This window comes from Homalodisca vitripennis, chromosome 6 (genome assembly GCF_021130785.1).
Source record: "Homalodisca vitripennis isolate AUS2020 chromosome 6, UT_GWSS_2.1, whole genome shotgun sequence".
NCBI classification, from domain to species: domain Eukaryota; kingdom Metazoa; phylum Arthropoda; class Insecta; order Hemiptera; family Cicadellidae; genus Homalodisca; species Homalodisca vitripennis.
In genome coordinates this window covers 83713135-83727206 of record NC_060212.1, presented here as the reverse complement: position 1 = coordinate 83727206, position 14072 = coordinate 83713135, and the positions used below count along the sequence as shown (strand labels likewise).

General features: G+C 30.8%; 1 protein-coding gene across 5 annotated transcripts in view; it reads right to left on the bottom strand.

Moving 5' to 3' along the window:
• The window catches only part of LOC124364477 (sex peptide receptor-like), a 364700-nt gene that overhangs the window by 142548 nt on the left and 208080 nt on the right, over positions 1-14072 (bottom strand). Inside the window, exon 1 of one of the 5 annotated variants that reach the window (XM_046819999.1) lies at positions 11486-11518. The exons of the other annotated variants lie outside the window; for them this stretch is intronic. The gene's annotated coding sequence lies outside the window, so the exon portion shown is untranslated. Of the gene's footprint in view, positions 1-11485; positions 11519-14072 lie in introns of those variants that run through there. 5 annotated transcript variants of the gene reach the window in all.

Below are 14072 nucleotides of genomic sequence, written 5' to 3'. Positions count from 1 at the left end.
CGTTTGAACTGTACCTTTATCAAATAAACTTATAGTGACTATAGAATGTATGAATAACAATACGGGAGTGGGGATATCTATACAAATGATTCTATACAATACCGTGTATATTTTTGAAGTAAAATTACGAATATATAAAACAGAATTGTTTGTTAAATAAACTCCTTTTAATGCAACTATTAGTCTTGGATTATTAATTTTGAAAAAAAGAACATTGCCTATTTTATCACAACTTTATCGTTTTTTATCTCTTACCACATTATCAGTAGTTCAATTTTGATAAAAAAATCTTAGAATATTTAATAATATCAAAGAAATAATAAAAGTAAACAATGGTAACCTTTTAATGTAACACAGAGAAATCTTTTGATTTAAAAATATATTTATTTAGAAAATAAAACTTAGAAATGTTTTAGACTTGTATTACCAAAACCACTAAAATTTTTAATAGTACATAAAAACTATAACGTGGGGCCAGAAGCTTGAACACATTCCAGCATTAACATCCTAGTACTGGTTGGATATAGAACCTGTATTGTACTGCCGAAAAAGGTAAACAGATAATATTTATCGTACACGACGATATAAACATTTGTAAAAATCCCATACTATGAGTATCTATAGTTGAAAATATCTGTAGTAGACATTTAACTGAATAAAAACCTCTATAAACATTTCAACACTATCTGACGTTAGCATGTTGCCACATGGTACAGACTTAGCTCAGGACCGTATAATTTATTTTAAATTTCAATGAATGCACTAAAAAAAATAATCACTACTTCCTAAAGGCCTTATAATATTGTAATGACAAATTATATATCTGCAATAATTAGTGTGTTCGTGTGTTTTTTTAAGTATATTACTCTAATTCCCCTGCATCACTCATCGCTTTTCACTCACTTCGCCAGTTCATCCACGACTTGTGGACATTTTAACATTTAAAAACCTGTTATATTTATATACCCTTCCAGCTTTTAAAAGTGGATGAAATATATAAGCCATTCTCTGTTGACTTCTACTCCAGAGATGAGTGGAAATCGCAAGATAACATCCCAACAATAAGAAAGAGCTTTGTCTGGTACACGGATGGCTCGCTTATTAAGGGTAGAACTGGATATGGAGTGTTTAGTCAATCCCCTAGAACTGCCCTTAGCGGCAGTTTGGGTCGGAACTGCTCCATATTTCAAGCCGAAATCTATGGTATCCTAGCCTGTGCCAACCTAGGCCTCACCAGAAGGTACCAGGGAATGAACATCTGTATAATGTCAGACAGTCAGGCAGCTCTTAAAGCTCTTGACTCCAACAGCATTTCATCCAGGCTTGTGTGGGAGTGCTTTAACACTCTCTGCAAGCTTGGATCACGCAACTGTGTGCGTCTTGGTTGGGTACCGGGCCACACAGGCATAGGTGGCAACGAATGCGCCGACAGGCTTGCCAAAAGCGGAGCAAGCATGCCATACACCGGTCCAGAACCGAGTTGTGGTATAAGCAAGTCAGCCGCTTACCAAAGTATAAACAAATGGTCCAGGAAGACACACCGCTTGCGGTGGCAGAGTCACCAAGGACAAGCACTCGGCAAAAGACTGCTTGCCGATTCTAGCTCCGGATTCACCAGATGGCTGATGGGGCTGGGCAGGGATCGGGTTAAGCAAGTGATTGCCTTGATCACTGGACACGGCCACTTCAGGAAACACCTAAACACTCTAGGTTTACGAAATGAGGACTCGGAGTGTTGACTCTGCAATAAGTCTGAAGAGACTGCAAAACACATAATACTGGACTGTGAGAGACTGGGAGCAAGGAGAAGGGCTCTTTTCGGTGATAAACAACCAGGCGACGAACCAGATGCTAGTATCGGGGAAAAGCTTATTAGCCTAATTAAGGGCACGAAGATAGGCTTACCCCTCTAACATCAAAGGGGCACACAATAAGCTCAGGTTGACGTGTGAGGATCTATGAATCCACCCCAATATCCCAAAGGAAAAAAAAATATATATATAAGCCATATGAATTACCTACTTGTTTAATACATTGCATGTGGGAATGCTACTCTGACTGTCCTAAACTTGGTACACGACTATTGTTGCAGTTAACTTGTTAACCCTTATTATAAGGTATAGAGAAAAATATAATTAGCAGTTAAAATAAAATCTAAATTACTGGTCATACCCTAATTTACTAGTACCATACATCATCTTAGTTTATATTCCCCTGAAACTGCGTTTAAATAACTGTAATTGTTTATTACTGTTATGTAATTATTACATACAGAATAAAATTATCTAGATATTTAAAAAACGCACTATTCTCATCCATTTAAATTACAATCTGTAATAGAACGCATCTACACATAATCTGCGTTGATAACTTTATGTCAAGGTGATATTGGTTCCTTTGAACATATGAAGAAAACAGTTGAACAGTCTTTGCATTTGTAAATAGTTTTATTACATTCAGTGATTAGTTAACAATTGTGTTTTAGGAATATATATTTAAGGAAGGGCTTATCCCCTTTTAAAGCTTATTTAGTCTAACCTTACTGGCGAAGATCTTATTGAATAGTATAAAGAGGAAATTCGATAGAGTACAAGGTAAATAGTAGTGATAAAAAGTGATACGGTCAAAAGACAGGATTGGAACATAAGCTATCTCTAACTTAGATCCAGTCCGATATCTTTGACCCGCTCAGATATTAGCAATTCAATTCCCGTAAATGTATTACCCTTGTTTGAATTATGACAATGAACTCCACTACGTGTTTAAAGATGAAGAAATTCAAATGTCAAGCTGTATATTATATAACAACGAAGAGTAAAGCACATGAGTAAATCAAAACAACTATTTTATTACTTCAGCTGCCGTATAGTATTGTGTTTCATTCTATTAAATTGCCAATACCAATAAAGATAATGCAAGTGTACACTGATCCGACTACTATATAAACAGATACGATAGATAAATTATGACCGTTAAGTCGATAGTTACGGTTGCAGATTCAATTTGCGGTTAGTTTGTGTCAGTTGTCAGACACGGAAACAGAACAACGTTAACACACTGTTTGGTGGATATTCTGATACAGTTACAACCTTCTGGTCACATTTAGATAAAACATAAAAGAGTAGTGACAGGAAATATAAACTGTTTATATTCTTCAGGCAAGTAGGAGTACGACACAACTGTAAGTTTGATTTATACGTTTTATAAATCAAAGGAACTTTTTAAAATGTTTTGTGTGTGAGATAATTTCAAAACAAATTAGTTTGTAAGAATAAATAAACGCTAGCCACTAAATAGATGACGGAATATAGTTTTCTTACGTTAGTAAAACAGTGGTACGAATCCATTGGGAAATCATTTTTGAAAATTGGTACCCTTTTTGATATCTTGTGGCTCCAGGATACTTAAAAAGTGAAATGGATCGAACAAATTTCCAACAATATAATTCCGTTGTCACGCAATTTTTATTGCATATAAAAATGTATATCCACTAATTTTCAATCATTACTGGAAATTCTAATTACTCCGTAAACTTTGGAGATAATACTATATTTTGTTAACCTCGATTCAATGACTATATTATGCAGAGTACGAAACTACATTGAAACATGCACTACATGTATTTACTGTAGTACATTATAAACTTTTAATTGGCGTAATCAACTAGGTGCATCCATGTATAACCTTTTATGCATAACATTGTAATCAAATAACAACAGATTCGATAGCAATCGGTATATTTCACTATGATTCTACGTCACTAATTAATAATTTAATGGATGATCGTTAGTGAACCCTGTAACTCGGTGAATTGGAAAGTATTATTTGTTTATTTCTGTGTGTATTAGAGGCGTTATTACTGGCTGAATAGCAGCAAAGCGCATCACTATAGGGTCTAGAAGTTTCGGATTACAGAGGCTGCCGTGGCCATGGCATAAGCAGGTGGAATAAATAGCTGAGTGAATAGATGTAAATTATATTTTCTTTGTAATTTTATATTTATGTTATTGCTCAGAACAATATTAGTTCTTGCTTTACTTTCACCTTAAAATAATGTTAAAAGATTTTAAACATATTTAAGCGTTTTTCTAAAGAAGACATCTATTTCTTTAGTCATTGGATTTTGTTGATGTTAAATGTAAAAAAATGGTGACGTGCCTCCGTACTCATATATTAATAAATAAATTATTAATTTTATGAGCAATTTTGGCAGAATTTGAGAATAACTAATATTTTAAGGACATTCTTATAAAGTTGTTACCAAATACAAAAATGACCCATTGTAATTTCACTCTTCAATGATGTAGATTTCCCTACATAATAATACTTCGACGTTGGCACGATTGTTTAGTTATTTAGTATGTATTATTAATATTTATTCATAAAATCACATATAGATAATTTTTATAATATTTAATATAAGTTTGCGTATTTTAATTTGCCGTCGTTATTGTAGTAAAATGATAGGTTGCTTTATTTACTCAAGAATGAAACTTTTATATTAAATCCCAGCCGGTGAAATAAATTAAACGTCGTTGAAATGGTGTTTTAGCGCAGTGGGCATGGCAGCAATTTGGAGGACGTTTTACATTTAGACAGACGTGCCTGCCTGCCTGAATGCTGTTTAAATCCAAATGACAGAGGATTTCCTGTCACGAAACTTAACATTAGCATGTTTAGTTACCTTGGAAGTACACCTCAGTATAAGGCGTAGGTTTGTGAGACTTGTATAAAATCGATAAACATTCTGTATGTCGGCTATCAAATTAATGCTACTAACACGCTTTGGTTATATTAAAAATGTTTAACACTTCCGGATAGTGAAATTACTGGGATCAGCTAAAGTTGTTATTAATTAGAAACTCAACCTCCCTTGTTGAGACAGAAGGAAATAATATATTTTTCACAAATAAATAATTTTATCCGGAAAAACCTAGTATAGCCTTAGTGGAACATCAGTAGCTACATTGGTCTCCAATATGTAACTGTTGCGTTGTTACATTATTTATAAGTAATACATTAATAAGAAAAATCGTTATTTCAAGTTAATTTTGTTAATTAAGAGTAGTTAGTTTTATCGAATATCACTTTCGAGACAATTAAAGGTCTTCAGCTATAAAACAGTAGGCGAATTCAACTATGCAGGATACAACAGCCTTTATAAGTCAGGAACTCTTAGTAGGTATGCTACAAAAACTAAAGTCCATCCTTAAAAGTATTTGAGGTTGGAATTTACAAATACAAAGCTATGTATGATAGGAAAAGTTTTCAAGAATTTAAAAGGCTCTCCGGGCATCATACTGTCATACCTACGTAGCCTATCTTCACAATGTATTAATGCTTTAAGTTAAACCTTATTTTACTCTGAATCAGTCCATTTTCAAGTCTTGTCCTAAACGGAGAAAACAAAACTACATTATATAGGCCAAATAAAATGCAATGATTATATTTTTGCTATATATTTTAGGCTGAACTCATTCATAGAATTTTTAGTTTATATGGGATAAGTAATTTAAAGCCTAATTCAGATAAAACAGTAAAACGATCCATTGAACAAATTCACACGTATATAATTGATTAATTAACCACGGAATAACTGTTATACGATTGCAATGTGATTATAAAAATAACGAAACAATTATATTTACTTTGAGAATCCATTTATTAGTAAGTTTGATATGGATCAAATTTTATCGGTACTTGTATTGCAATTTATTTGTGCTATTAAATGTTTTAACTATCCAGCCGACTATTTATATATAGTACTCATATAATGTTATAACACGAACATTCATTTAATATTATTATAATGGCAGTATAACAAAGTTCAAGTTTAAAAAGAGTTCGTCGCTAGTAAGTAACTAGGTTGGACAGTAAAACCAGATTTGCAGTAAAAAGAAGGGACGTAATACACTAGATTGAAAAGAACTGTACACAACCAACGGAACATCGGTACAGATTTGTTATTGCCGATCTGATCCTTGCTTCGTGTTTAGCTACCAGATATAGAGGTTATTCCTTTGATATCGTGTTACTTGCGGGTATGAGGATGAAGATTTGTGTTTAGTTTTTTTTAATGTTTAGCCTTTCTTAAACGTGTACTGTTATATATTTATTCACAATACTCATAAATATTTTTGTTATCATATATTTGCCTTTGTTTGTATCAGTGATGAATGCCTCTGTTATCTTATCCCTTCGTTACTTTGCAGAGAATTTTCCAGAGATTTCCGGTTGTTGAATAATAAAACGTGTACTATGCAAGGCTATTATATGCGCTGATATAATTTAATATAATATTTTTCAAATTACCATGATATCACTCTGAGATTTATTTAAGAATCAAAGAAACTCTTGTCCTGTAAATTTATATATATATATATTTACATTTATATATATATATATATATATATATATATATATATATATATGTGTGTGTGTGTGTGTGTGTGTGTGTGTGTGTGTGTGTGTGTGTGTGTGTGTGCGCGCGCGCGCGCGTGTGTAGGAGAATTTTAATATGAGTAGGATACATTTACGTAATGTTATATGTATGCTGTTTCAGAGTAGGGGATTGCATTGTGCATTGGATACTTAACAATACTAACGACGTGGTTCAACCAACTGCTGCTATGGCATTAATGTTATGTTTAATACAGTTTATCGGTTTTACGTTTTTATACGAGGAGAAAAATATATTTTAATATGTTTAAGTTTAGGTAACATTTTTCAAATTTCCATTATTTTCAAAATAAACGTATGTTTTTGGTACAGGTTTAGAAATTGTATCAACACAATATATTTTAGTTCAGTTTGCAACCCTTTCAATGAGAATTTGGAATGAAAAAAGCATTTTAATCTGACGATTTAACAAATACTGACAGTCTTTGATCTAAGAGCTCAGTTGCATGTTAAAAGTACACAATCAGGATTTTATTTATATCGATAGTGAAATTTCTCTGAAGAACCAAGCTGATCGTCTACCACGCTAGTTATTAAGAGGGCTTTAAACAAGAGGATACCAAAAGGGTTAAAATATGAAACAATAATTATTTTTTAGATTACATTTATATAGCTTGATACACTAAAACTGACCATCAGGTATATCATTGTCAGATAACTAGATAGAGACTGAAAGTTTTAAAGACTTTAAAGGATCTTTATATGCTTTCCTGACACTCTTTCAACATTCCTGTAAATGTCATACGACAGGTTTTAAATATTTCAAGCTCTATATTGTATAACAGATAAAATCCAAAAATACATTACTAATATATCATTTAATTTTTACAGCAGAGAAGGGTGTCTTATGTTTAACCAACACTGCAATTTAAGACTTCATCATCAACATGGGAGCAGCAAGCAATAACAATTCTGGTTTGATGCCAGACGAGAATATATTGCTGTTTGTCATCGCCCGTAATTGCTGAGTTGTCCGCTGTATTTTACTGTCTCCTCTCTGTTACGTTATTGGAAGAGAAACTAGTTAATAATATACGTACAGTGAATTTAAAGTTGCTAGTCGTGTTAATTTCTCATATCTATTTTTTAGATTGGTTGTGTCTGTGCTACATATATTATTTATAAATGTGTCTCTTAAAAATGCTCTCTTAAATATAATAAATGCTCATTATGTATACGATAATAAGGTGAAACAGTAACTAGTTACTGAAGAAAGTAACGTCTGAAGAACTTTACTCTATTTATGAACCACTTAACCGCTACTATCATAGAAATATTAAGTAAACTCATATTAAGTAATAATATTAAGTATATTAAATATTAAGTAAAAATGTAATATGTTGCCCTGTGAATTTAAACACTAAGGATAGTGAATCGAAATGAGTTAAACCCCTATGATATTTTTTATATTTAAACTGTGTCTACACTTTTATTCTTTATAATCATCGATTCATTCAATATTCTTTAAAAAATGGTATTTTAGAGCCTCAGATGAAAAATGGAGAAAGAAAGCTCCACCAATCGAGAGTAATGATCAAACATCAATGAAAGATATTGTGAGAAGTGAAAAGCAGTTGTTAGATTAAATAATATCATCAATTTATGTCATAATTTATTAAATATTATATGTATTGCCCACTATAAATTGAACCGTTGAGAGGAAACTCAAAGAAAACAAGATAAAGTTGTACCATTTATATAGAGCTAATTTATTTTTGTTTATTTATAAAGAGTAAAAATATATGCTTTAGGACTTATAGTAATATCCAACGAAGGATTAATACTAATGTTCACCCAAAAGAAGGTAGTGAAAGTATCATTAATACTTGTATAAAAATATTGCAGCGCTTAATTCTTTTTAGTGATCGTTTAATACTATTGGTTTTACTGACGAAAGTTTTCCAACGAAGCCATTGAAAAGGGTATAAAACATTCACGAGCACATTAATGGGGCATTAGCTAAGACGATTTCCTCTTTTTATAGTCTAATCTGTATCATTTATAAATATTATGTGAGTTGCTATTATCCATAAAATCTATCATTACTTTTATTTCATTGCCAATATATATTTTTATGTAATTAATGCTTATAGCAGTATGAAAGATTTTAATTGCAAGGTATCCAATTGCAGGTTATAAAACCCTCACAAAAGTTTGAATCATGTTTAGTTTAAGTTCCTTAGTTTTTTATGAAAAGATATAACATTCAGTGAGAAAAATTACCTTAGTTACCATTGCGTATTTTCGTAATACAGTGGGATTCGTAGTCAAGTTTTATAAACGTAATGTAATGACAGCCTTTACGGACGTCAATATATATTATATATTTAATAACGTAATATATATATATATATATATATATATATATATATATATCCAGTTCCTGGATTCCACCATATCTTCAGGCGTTTATTCCTTTTTTCTGCCTTCCTGCACAAATTATAGTGAGATAGAGAATTATTCATCCTGCTGATATTAGATTAAATACCCAAAACTAACTAAATAGCGAATTATAATACTCGCTCCTAATGTCATATAGTCATTTATAAAATTATAAAAAACAAAACAAAATTATATTTCATTAAATACACTAATTACATTCCCACGTAGAAATAAAACATTAGTCATTAACATTGTTTCGTCTACAGTTTCCTGAGTTTATCCTACATATTTGTAGATCCATTCATCACGAACAACAGTACAGAGTTTTTAACTATATACAACAAATTGTATAATATAATATAAGGTTGTCTACGGTTGTAATTGATAAGAATATCAGATAAGGCATACCACTAGCCTGAACTGTATATCTATTCACCTGTGTCTTCTCACCGGAGTAGGACGGCATATGTTGTGTCGATGACGATTATTATTGCCCATAACTGATTTTAGATATTCTTGGTGCTATTTTAAGTGTATCTGGAGGGATGTATTCACACCACAGAAGAAAATATTATTACGATTATTTACAGTAACATTTTTCATCTCACAAGTATTTAAAGGCTTCTTGACGACTAGTAACTCGTTTCAAGTATCTATAATATACACATTGTTTCTTGGTTTGTGTACGGCATTTGTAAGTATTCAAAAATATTAAAAATTAATACATATATAATAGTTTGACATGATTAACCTACACCTCTCTCTGGATGTTCTTTTTCGAGAATTTGTAATATGCCTGACTATAGGAGTCTGCCTCAAGGTGTTTGAAAATAATAATTTTACTCTCATAGTAATATTTTTGTCTAGTTTAAAACAGTTGATACCCATGTGTTACTAAGGTATTTAAATCATAATCCTCTAACGTATTTAACATTACCTTATTCTCTTAGAATGGTCTAAACCTTTAATATTTTATAAAGTTTAGTTGATTATAATATAAATCCGATAGGAAGAGCATGTAATTATTCTTGCATACTCAATATTTAGCTGGCAAATATTGAGAAAAACAAATATTACGTCTCAGCAGTATTCCTCACTAAGAAAGATTACACAGGATTTACAGGAGAGTGACATCATGGGGAGGGCCCAAATTAAGAAGTTTATTAGTATCTAGACCTCCATCTGCTCGAGGTTTCAAATGTCTTGAATTTTAAAAATTTATTGAATATTTCCTGTCCAGCAGCTAAGAAAATTTTCTTTTAGCTCAACTTCTTATTTTCTGAAATAGAATCCTTAGTTCCCATAAGAAGGAAATGTTTATCAGAAACCCACAATATTGGTAGTACTGTTGATGGAATAGAGGGTTTGAATACAGGGTTACGTATTTTAAAGGATAATAATCTCTCAACCCATATTATTTAGCTTGACGCAACAAGAACTAAACGTAGATCAAAGATAATAACTAAAATAACCCAAAACAGTCTGCGCGGTTGATGATTAATTTTATTAGTTTTGGACAATTCTCTAACTTTTCGACTAAAGACCAGGCTATGTGCCAATATACTAAGAATTTTATTAGATTCATATACTACTATAAATTGTGTATCCTTTTCGTTGTTGGTGTAAATAGTTTTCTGGAAAATATTTGTAAATATTATCTCATTTAAATTTGGCACATAATTCGTAATATACAACATAAATCTTGCATCTACAAAAAATAAATGAAAACGTTTATACCAAATTATGTTACACCACTCTGCAGAGAAAAAGGTGATAGGTCAACTATAAGTAGCTAAGTCTCCAACTTGAAGGCAATAGATAGACGTCAAACTATAAAAAAATACCAGAACACGAAGATGCTGTCTTGAAAATTTACTCTAATTTATGAGACGACTGTGCTCAGTTTATTCGCTCTCCAATTATTTAAGAAAACACAACACCTCCAGTCACTTATCCATCAGCACCCCTCCTACATGACACGGCCCAGTAGATTTACAGAAGTGTCATAAACATACATACATATTATAGTTAAGTAACTAATGTAACTTTTATTTATTACAATATATTATTGCCAAAATATATAAATTTAGAGGGGAGGATGTATTATGCTTGTACTCATACAGGGTTCTATATGTCCCTAGATTCCTCTGGACCGACGAATTTCCACACTAGGCTGCTGCTCATTAGAAGTTCTGTCTTAAACTCCTCCACTCTAACCATATCTTCATAAGGTTATTCCTTTGTTCTCCATTCCTACAAAAAATTTAAGTGAGATGGAGAATTAGTTATCCTACAGATATTAGATTAAATACCCAAAACTGATTCAATAGGACAATATAATCATCATAGATCTTCCTAAAGGCAAATATTTATTTATGAAATATGAAAACCAATATTAAATTATATATTATTAAATATACTAAATGTATTTCCATACAGAATTAAAATATTATTCATTAACACGTATTAGTCTACAGTTTCCCAAGCCTTAAGTTTACCCTTAATATTTGTAGCTTTATTCATCACAAACAACAGTAAAGATTTTCTAACGATATAGAATATATTATATAATGAAACTTTTAACATGATAGATTAGGAAAAACTAAATACATGAATAAAAAATAGTAATCAATAACATACTCACTGTGTTTAACGGATTCCCGTCTCAAATTAGCCTGAAAAATTACAATTTTGAATTAATATTTGTTCAAGTAATTAATACTTAGTTCATCGTAATACAATTAAGTGACGTGAATTTCTTTCTTATTAATCTGCAGCTGAAACAGTATAAAATGAAAGTATTGGAAAACAATCAGTATTTAACCTTATTTTCCATAATTAAAAGAGCCTTTTGTTTTGTGGGTTTTTAAGATATTATTTGGTAATAAAATCATAAATTATTTACTTTAGTTCAAAATACCGCTCTTTCATCTATGTTTCGCCCAACTTCAGGGCAAATAGTTTTCTAATTTTTATTCTTCAAAGGTTTCTCAGATAAATGAGTACCTTTTATATCATTATGATATTAAAAATATATAGAAAACGTTCGTTTTAAAAGTGTTAAACATTTAAATCGAAATGATTTAATATAGCTAATAGACATTTTACATTATAGATACACATCTAGCAGATTAAACACTCTTCCTGAGCAGGTACCCTATGACAACATGTTATTATCTGTGATGACAAACCTCATAGTCCCCTTGGCGTGTTTAACAAAAAGAATCACGTTGGTTGACGTTAGTTCATTTGACAAGATTATCTGTTAGAGACAAATATTTTGTTAAAAACCATAAAACAAACAAAATAAAAGTTATATGATGCACAATTATTGTATGCTATTGAGTATGGGCCAATTTATAACTAGTTTATTTTAATGAGTTTTATAAATATGTCTATCTAATATACTGAAAAATTTGTGTTTGTCCAAAATTTTTTAATTAAAAAGAAAAATACGTACATTTATGGAATACAGTCATATTTGCATGTTGATAATCTCATGCCGACAGATTTTAAAAGCGATTTGAATCAATTTGGTGGGTATTTCCAGTTCATTTCTCGTTTTCGTAAAACAAAATATGAAAGAAATATTTTATTAAATTACTAAAATTTATGAACAAATTTACATGTCTCAATAGTTTCTCCGAACACATTGGTTTGTGTTGATAAAAACCAAATTCTTGAGTATATTTGATCTTATTGAAGTTAATTATCCTCTAAAACTCAGTTAGTACTGTATGATTCTATCAAGACATTACCAACCTTATATCTTATGACCTGTGCAATCCCTTTAATTTTCATTACTATTTATTCATTTGACTAAATTTCATATTTTTATTTAATTGCAACTGGCTATATTTTATTATATATTTATATTAGGCTTTGTAGCTACCAATTATTACTGTCCATGATATTTATTTGTTAGTTTTAAGATAATTTAATAATGATATGGGTGGTGCATTTCCGGGGTTTTATTAGTATTTTCTTTAGAAATATCACTTAGTACACATGTTCCAAAAAACCAGTCAGTCTTAAGAAATTGTTATTGCAACTACTACAGACTAGTTATAATACTTACCATGTTATTTCATAAATTTTTCATTTACTATCATCGGGATGTATAGTTTCATTATAGCAACACACGTTAATTATAACAAATAGTCATAACATTTAAATTAAATATTAATTTCGACCAGTAACAAGTGTGCCAAATATTTTGACTCTTTACTTTTCTTTTTAGAAATTTAAAAGTGTATTATAATTCATTATAACAAATATCCTACTAGTACTAGAGTTTATATTATAGTTTATAATTTTCATAGTCACATTAAAACTTTGGTTTATAAAAACGTACTACATTATCTAACATTGTAAACATAAAGAAACAGTTTATTAGAGTCCAGTGAATGTTATATACAGATAATGGAATAAAAGAATCAGCGTTCAACTGAAATAATAAAGGTTTGATTGTGTAAAGTGGATTCACCGCCGCTTTCATTCAAACACTGTACGTACAGCGGCGAGGTGATCACTGGTGTGTTTATTTTCCTCACACATCATGGTGGTAGGTGGGAGTTCAAAGTATGAATATAAATACGACTGGATGGAATTATTTCATAGCCGGTGAAAATCCATGTTTCCGTTTCAGATTATTTTATTTGAATTTCAAAGAAATATATTTATTCAGTTGGAAAAATTAAATGGAGTTTTGTTAAAAATAAAATCGATAATAACGTGAAAATGTTCAGCAAAACTATTTCTTTTGCCCTAATTCGTGGTAAATTAATATAGCTGCGGATGTTTTTCTGCGTCTTTTTCTGCTAACCTTGGTTTTTTAATATTGGATGGGGAAGTTTTACGCTGTTAAGCTCAATTTCTGGAAAATATCCGGCTACGTGATTTAAAATGCTTAATGTCTTTGATTCAATACATCCTCGCACGATTTGCTTTAGCTTTTTTGCTCTCCTTATTTGTTCCATCTTTTAAGGGTGGTTCCAAATTCAGGAAAATATTTTTAAAATGTCTGTTTGGTACCCACAGGTAGGGGATGCTACATAAGATAGAAACAGATTTGATAAAATTGCCTAATATCACGGATTGTAAATTCTGGGTTACGTATGTTTCATTTTCATAATGTTGGCCATTAAATGGAATATAATACTAGTGATTTAAAAATATCCATAATAGTGTACATAGTTAGAATATTTTGTTAAAATCTTTTGTAGAATAAA